Raw genomic sequence first — 8,961 nt, 5'->3', positions numbered from 1 at the left:
CCATGAGACAAGAAAGTGACAAAGGAAGCATGAGGTAACCTTTGAGCAAATGGAAGGTTCTCTGCTCAGTATTAAAAAACATTTTTAAGAAGCCACAGCCAAACCATTCTTCAGCCTACAGGGCCTCAAACCAAGCTTTGTCATAATGGGAACAAGTCCTCCATTGGCCTCACAGGCTGGACAGGTCTTTCTCTTCTGGAGGACGGTAAGCCCTAGTCCGGAGGTGTTTTCTGTCAGGACCTGTGCAAGCCAGCAAGCAGGAGATCCAACTTTCCAAACATGGCACTATGTGCATACTTCACTGGCTGTTTGCATGTAGAACACAAAGTTTCACCATCAGGATTTGGGGCAGGGGTGGTGGAAGTAGTTATTTTGTGGGAATCCCCTTAAATTTGGGGGGACATTTTTAAAAACTACACCCTTAATTTATGCAGAAATGGTACCCTAGGTGATATGAGCTTCAAGTGCATGATGAACTGATCCTCCAACAGTTTTATACCTTCCAAAGTATTTGTCACCCAGAGTTCAGTGATCATCTGCCATCCAGCAAACTATCACATTATTACTCACAGAATTCCCCTCACCTTTTATACTTGTCTCACAGATGGAAACCCAATAAAATATTTACACATTTTTTGGGCAAAGAGATGAAACACTCAAACACTTATCTAGATGTTGATTCTACAAAGGACACTTGATGCACACATGCTGATTAGCACATACACACTTAATCACATGTACAATAAGACCCCATCATCAAACATACCTGAAAACACATCCTGACACTCACTGAAATATTCATACAGACATAGATGGAGAGAAACTCATTTATTGACACATGCCTGGATGGTCACCATATAAACCTATGCACCCCCAGATACGCCCACAGAAGAATAAAGAAAAAGACCCCGAGTGATGTCAGAAACATGGCTGAGTGATAGACATCCTCAGATCGCTCGCCTTGAAACAACAATAAGCTGAACATCTAAAACTCAGCAAAAAACACCCAAACTACACACCAAAATGTCTGAGCATATGACCTGCACATAAGAGCTACCACAAGTCAGAACTCCGGGTATCAAGTGGTGGACTGGGAGAAACAAAGAAGCTGCCTCTCACAGCTGGAGCTCCCTGTAGGAGGAAGGGGAATGAAAGAAGGTACAGCAAGTTCCCTGAACACCCCAACCTGGGAGAGGTGGGAGCTCAAAGCAGCTGGCGGCAGTACCCAGGCATCAGGAAAGAAAGCGGAAAAGCAGGGATGGCAGAGAAGCAAGGACAGCAGAGAAACAAGAGTTGATTTTTACCAGGCTCGGTTACAAAATTCATGATGAGCTGCAGCCCCCAAACCCTAACCCAGAGGGCCTCTTCCTACATACCCTCTAAGACCAAACACTGTGAAGCCCCAGGGGACTGAGCAAATGCTACTGAAACTTTCCCTAAAATGGACAGGGACTGAGACTGAGAGTAATGAGCGTGATTAAAACTCTCTCTATATATAAAAAGGTATTATTAAGGCTTTATATAAAGCAGGAATCTAAGAGACTTAGATGCCACCTATTGGAAACCAAAAGAAAAATGCCTTCTTTGCAACAGGCCAGAGAGACCTTTATATAATAAATCTTTCTGGAAAAAAAAAGAATACATTTCCATTAACGCCCAAGTGGAGAAATAGTCCATTAAACACCATGAACAACAAAGGTGACAAGGCAGCTCAGAAAGAAAAAGAAAAATCTCCAGAAAATAAGCTTACAGACATAGAAATATGCAACTTAAATGACAAAGAATCCTGAAAAAACTCAGTGAGATCCAAAACAAGTCATATCAACAATTTTAGAATTGAAAAAAGAACTAGATGAACAAAATAAATTCTTTAGAAAGAAAATAGAACCTCTCAAAAAGAACAGAAATCTTCTGGAGATCAAGAACACACTACAAGAGTTCAAAAATGAAATAACAAGCTTGAGAAATGGAGTTGACCAAATAAAAGAAAGAATCAGTGATATCAAACACAGAAATCTAGAAATAAATCAGAAGAAAGAAGATAGAAACCAAAGAATGAATAACAATTAAAGAGAAATACAAGACTTAGCTGATACCGTCAGGAGAGGAAACAAGAACAATGGGCATTCTCAAAGGGGAGGAAAAGGAGAAGGGACTAGGAATCACTTTCAGACAAAAGTTGACAAGAATTTCCCAAATCTAAGGAATGAGCTGGAGCTTGGAATTCAAGAAGTCAACAGAACACCAATTGTCTCAACCCAAAAAGGCCTTCACCAAGACACATAATATTAAAATTGTCAAAAGTTAACAACAAAGACAGAATTCTCAGGACAGCCAGGGAAAAGAAGTTGATAACTTCTAAAGGAAAATCCATTAGATTATTGTCGGAATTCTCAGGACAGATCTGATAAGTCAGAAAGGAGTGGAATCAAATATTCAAGTTATTAAGTAAAAGGAACTACCAGCCAAGAGTAATGTACTCAGCTAATCTCTCTTTTAGATATGAAAGGGAAATAAAGACCTTTCCAGACATACAAAAATTGAGGAAATTCTCCACTACGAGGCTTGCACTATAGGAAATACTGAAAGGAATAGGCTCACCTGAAACAAAATGACAAAAAAAAAATACACAATTAGGAGTACGGTGACTAGCAGGCAAATAGAAGCAGAGGAGTGCAACTCTTACTGTGACAGGGCATTACAAGCTTAAACAATAAGAAGAGAATTGCTATAGCAAGATAGTAACGAATATTCAGCATATATAGGAACAAACTGAGACAACAATAACTGAAAAGGGTGGGATTCAAAGATCCAAATTCACAAAGGAAAATGGAGAAAAGGCACATGCAGAAGAAAATGGATGAAGGGGTGTGTGTGTGTGTGTGTGTGTGTGTGTGTGTGTACACATATACCTATACACACTATCCTTTACATATTCATAATACTAACCACATCCAAAGATCAGAACTGAAGTATATGACATCAAACAAGAAGAACCAGAGTGAAAACCCACAAAAGCCAACAAAATTGGAAACACACACACACACACACACACACACACACACACAGACAAGGAAGCAATGGAAACACCAAGGTACCAGAAAGCAGAAGATAAAATAGCTATAAGAAGACCTCATATTTCGATAATCACCCTAAATGTAAATGGACTAAACTCATCAATAAAAAGGCACAAAGTTGCAGATTGTATCAAAAAACAAAACCCAATCATATGCTGCCTCCAGGAGACACATCTCAGTTCCAAAGACAAATATAGACTCAAAGTGAAACGGTCAAAAATAATGTTTCAAACAAATGGCATTCAGAGAAAAGCGGGAGTAGAGGTACTAATATTGGATGAAATAGACTTCAGAATAAAAGAGGTAGAGAGAGATACTGAAGGAAACTTCATAATGATAAAGGGAATCATGCACCAAGACATAACACTTATTAATATCTATGCTCCCTATAAGGGAGCTCTGATATATGTAAAACAATTACTAACAGAAAACTAAAGGGAGAAAGAAACCAAAGCACTATCGTAGTAGAGGATCTAATACCCCATTGTTGGATATGGACTGATAATCTAAACTGAAAATCAGTAAGGAAATAACATCCTTAAACAACACTTCAGACCAAATGGATGCAATTGAGATTTACAGAGACTTTCATTCCAAGACAGTGTTTTATACATTCTTCTCTAGGACTGAACACACGGTGGGAAACAAAGATAGCCTCAACAAATATAAGAGGGTTGAAATCATACCAACCATATTCTCTGATCGTAATGTTTTGAAAGTACAGATCAACTGCAGAAAGAAATCAGGAAGAATCACCAATACAGAGAGATTCAACAACATGCCACTGAAGAATAACTGGGTCAGAGAAGAAGTAAAAAGAGAGATCAAGAGATACATAGAAACGAATGATAATGATGGTACAACATATCGAAAGTTTTGGGACATGGCATAAGCGGTCATAAGAGTAAAGTTCTTATCATTATAGGCCTTTCTCGAAAAAGAAAAACGAACCCAAATAAACAACCTAACTTCATCTTAAAAAACTAGAAAAGGAAGAACAAATGAATTCTAAAGTCAGCAGAAGGAAAGAAATCATAAAAATTAGAGCAGACATAAAGGAAATTGAAAACAAACAAACAAAAAGAAATAGAAAAAATAAATGCAACAAAAAGCCGGTTCCTTGAGAAAGTTAATAAAATTAACAAACCCCTGGCTAGACTTACTAAAGAAAAAAGAGAAAGGTTACAAATTAACAAAATCATGGATAAATGAAAAAGTATATAACACTAAATTTAATTACCTAGAAGAAATAGACCAGTACTTAGAAAAAAAAACTTTCCTAGACTGAATCAAGAAGAACTGGAAAATCTAATAGACCAATTAGCAGTATGGGAATTGGAACAATCAAGAACCTATCAAAAAGTACAAGTCCAGAACCAGATGGCTTCACAAGTGAATTCTACCAAACATTCAAAGAAGATTTAATACCTATTCTCCTCGAACTCTTCAAAAAATCAAAGAGGCAATATTCCCAACTCATTTTATGAGGCCAATCTTACCCTGATACCAAAACCTGGTAAAGATAATATAAAAGAAGAAAATTGGTGACTAATATCTCTCAGGAACACAGATGCAAAAATCCTAAATAAGATATTAACAAACTGAATACAGCAACATATTAAACCAATAGTATACCATGATCAAGTGGGCTTCATCCCGGTGGCACAGGGATGGTTCAACATATGCAAATTGATTAATGTGATATACCACATAAACAAATTAAAAAATAAGAATCATATGATCATATCAATAGACGCAGAAATGCCTTCGACAAGATACAGCATCTATTTATGATCAAAACACTTCACAAAATCAGTATAGAAGGAAAGTATTTTAATATAATAAACCTATATATGATTAACCCTCAGCTAATATTATACTTAATAGTGAAAAACTAAAAACCTTTCCTCTAAGATCAGGTAAAAGGCAAGGCTGTCCACTATCGCCACTGATATTCAATATAACATTGGAGGTCCTAGTGAGTGCAATCAGGCAAAAGAAAGATATAAATGCATCTAAATAAGAAATGAGGAACTCAAACTGTCACTATCTGCAGATGACATGAGCCTCTATATAGAAAACCCTAAAGACTCCACAAGGACACTACTAGAAACAACTAGCAAATACGGAAAAGTCTCTGGATACAAAATCAATGTTCAAATATCCATAGCATTTCTATACTCTAATAATGAAGTGTCAGAAAAAGAAGTGGAAAATATAATTCCTTTTGCAATTGCAACAAGAAAAATAAAATACCTAGGAATAAATCTAACTAAACATGTGAAGGACCTATATAATGAAAACTATAAGACCCTATTAAAATAAATTGAAGAAGGTACAAAGAAATAGAAAGATATTCTGTGTTCTTGGATTGGAAGAATCAACATAGTAAAAATGACCTTATTACCTGAAGTATTAAACAGATTTAATGCAATCCCCATCAAAATCTCATTGACGTTTTTTAAAGAAATAGAACAAAAAATCATCAGATTTGTATGGAAGCACAAAAGGCCCCGAATTGCCAAAGCCACCCTGAGAATAAAAAATGAGGCTGCAAGCATCACTCTCTGACTGACTTCAAATTATACTACAAAGCGACAGTAATCAAAATGGCATGATATTGGCAGAACGACAGACACACAGACAAGTGGAACAGAATCAAATTAAAAAGTTTCTGCTCAGCAAAAGAAACTGTCAACAAGGTAAAGAGACAACCATCCGAATGGGAAAATATATTTGCAAGCAATGCCTCTGATAAGGGTCTAATATCCAAAATATACAAAGAACTCAAACAACTCAATAACAACAAAAAAAACAAATGATCCTATCTAAAAGTAGAAGTGGACCTGAACAGACACTTCCCCCTCAAAAACATACGAATGGTCAACAAATATAAGAAAAGATGCTCAACATCGCTAGCTCTTAGGAAAATGCAAATCAAAACCACAATGAGATACTATCTCATACCTCTTAGAATAGCTATAATCAACAAGATAAGTAATAACAAATGTTGGAGAGGATGCAGAGAAAAAGGAACCCTCAAACACCTGCTGGTAGGACTACAAATTGGTACAGCCACTATGGAAAACATTATGAAGGGTCCTCAAAAACTGAGAATTGACCTATCATATGATCCAGCAATCCCTCTACTGGGTATTTACCCCCAAAACTTGAAAATTCATATCCAAAAAGATATTTGCACACCGATGTTCATAGCAGCATCATTCACAGTGGCCAAGACATGGAAGCAACCGAAGTGTCCTACGATAGATGACTGGCTAAAGAAGCTGTGGTACATGTATTCAATGGAATATTACTCAGCCATAGGAAGAGATGAAATACTGCCATTTGCGATAATGTGAATGGAACTCGAAATAATCATGCTAACTGTAATAAGCCAGACATAAAAATGTTGAAAATCACATGATATCACATATATGTGGGATATAAACCTAAAAGCAACAAATGAGCAGGACAAACAGACTCATGGACATAGACTATAGACTAATGGTTACCAAAGAACTATAGACTAGTGGTTACTAGTGGGGTTGGGGAGGAGGGGAGAGGTAGACGGGGTAAAGGGAGTCAAATATAGAGGATAGGGGAAGGGTATAGTGGGTAAAGGGGGTCCATCCAATACATGGTAGGTGAAGGTAACTGGACTTTGGGTGGTAAACACATAATAGAATATATAGATGTCAAATGATAATGTACTTTGGAAAATTACATAATTGTATTAACCAATGTTACCCCAATAAGCTTAGTTAAAAAAAAAGAAAAAAAAGAAAAAGAAAGAAAAGATATTTGCTTACCGATGTTCATAGCAGCATTATTCAAAGTGGCCAGGAGATGGAAGCAACTGAAATGTCCTACGATAGACGATTGGCTAAAGAAGTTGTGGTACATATATACAATGGAATATAACTCAGCCATAAGAAGAGACTGCCACTTGAGACAACATAGACAACATGAATGGACCTCAGGATAATCATGCTAAGCAAAATAAGCCAGACAGAAAAAGTTGAAAATCATATGCTATCACTTATATGTGGAATATAAACCAAAAAGTAACAAATGAACAGGATAAACAAACAGAAACTCATGGACATGGACTATAGACTAGTGGTTACCAGAGGGTAGGGGGTGAGGGAAGAGAGTGGAGGTAGATGTGGTAAAGGGGGTCAAATATGTGGTGACAGAAAAGAATCTTACTATGCGAGATGAAGACAGTGTAAATATATATATATATATATATATATATATATATGTCTTACTGTTAAAGTGTACAGCTGAAACTTATTGGATTTCTTTAACCAATGTCACCATAAAAAAATAATATTATAAAATAAAAAGTAAATAAACATTTTTTAAAAAGAAAAACAAACAAACAGATAAAACTCCCTCAATCAAAAGAATGAATTAAAATATAAAATTTAACTACCTTCTGTCTACACAAGATTCATGTAGATGTGAGGATACATATAGGGTATAACTAAAAGGATGGTGAAATGTAGGTCTATGGAAATGGTAACCAGTAAAAGGTATGGGTGGCCATACTAATATCAGACAAATATACAGTAAAAGTGTCATAACAAGAATGACATTATATAAAGATAAAAGGGTGAATACCAGGAAACTGTAACAATTATATTATAAATATAAATGCACATAACATTGGGGCTTCCAAATATATGAACCTTGCAAGACAGAAGTAAAACAATAAATAGACAAAGTGTCTACGGCCATGCTACCCCAAACAAGCCCAATCCCATCTGATCTCAGAAGATAGCAGGGTCAGGCCTTGTTAGTACTTAGATGGGAGACCACCTAGGAGGACCAGGTGCTGTAGGCATAAAAAAAAAGGAATTGTAAGATGACAAGATCCTTGCAATCTGTGAGGTTAACCAAGGGTTGCCTCGCCTAAAAAAGAAAAAAAGAAAAGAAATAGACAAAGTGCAGCATAGGGAATATAGTCAATAATATTGTAATAACTATGTGCCAGGTGGGTACTAGACGAACCGAAGGGATCAGTTTTTAAATTGTATAAATGTCAAACTACTATGCTGTACCTCTGAGACTAATATAAAATAATATTGAATGTCAACTGTAATTGAAAAATAAAAATAAAATGAAAAATAGAAATAGAAAGTCATGTACTAGGAGCCATCAATACCTCAATTTCAACCAGATTTAATAAAAAAAAAAAAAAAACAGAATCAGTAAAGATAGGCCTGGACAACACTATATACTAACTACATATACATATATATTCCACTTCACCAAACTAGAATGTACAGTCTTTGCAATCACATGTGAAACATTCCCCAGTACAGACAACCTGTTAGTCCACAAAATGAGTCTCAACAAATTTAATAAAATGGAAATCATCCAGGTATCATTTCTGACTACAATGGAATGAAAACAAGAATCAATAGATATGGAAACATGATATTTCTGCAAATAGTTGGATATTGAACACACACTCTTGAATAACCAGTGGGTCAATAAAAAAATTCAAAAGGAAATCAGAAAATACCTTCAGACAAATGGAATGAAACACAATATACCAACACTTATGGAATTAAGAGAAAGTAGTACTAAAAGATAAGTTTATAGAGACAGCACTTACATCAAAAATAAGAGATTTGAAATAAACAATACAACTTTACACATTAAGGAAAAAGTAAAAGAAAAACAATATAAGCCCAAAGTTAGCAGGAGTAAAGAAATTCAAAAATTGAGCAGAAAATAAAGAATGGCAACAATAAGAAAATATCAATGAAATGAAGATTCATATGGTTAAAGAAGATGAACAAAATTGACCACCCCTTACCTAATTAAGAATTATAGAAGCAATACTAAAATCAGAAGTAAAAGCAGAGGT

This window comes from Rousettus aegyptiacus, unplaced genomic scaffold (assembly GCF_014176215.1).
Source record: "Rousettus aegyptiacus isolate mRouAeg1 unplaced genomic scaffold, mRouAeg1.p scaffold_m13_p_14, whole genome shotgun sequence".
NCBI lineage: Eukaryota > Metazoa > Chordata > Mammalia > Chiroptera > Pteropodidae > Rousettus > Rousettus aegyptiacus.
The sequence above is the reverse complement of the archived record's forward strand: the minus strand, read 5'-3'. Positions refer to the sequence as shown.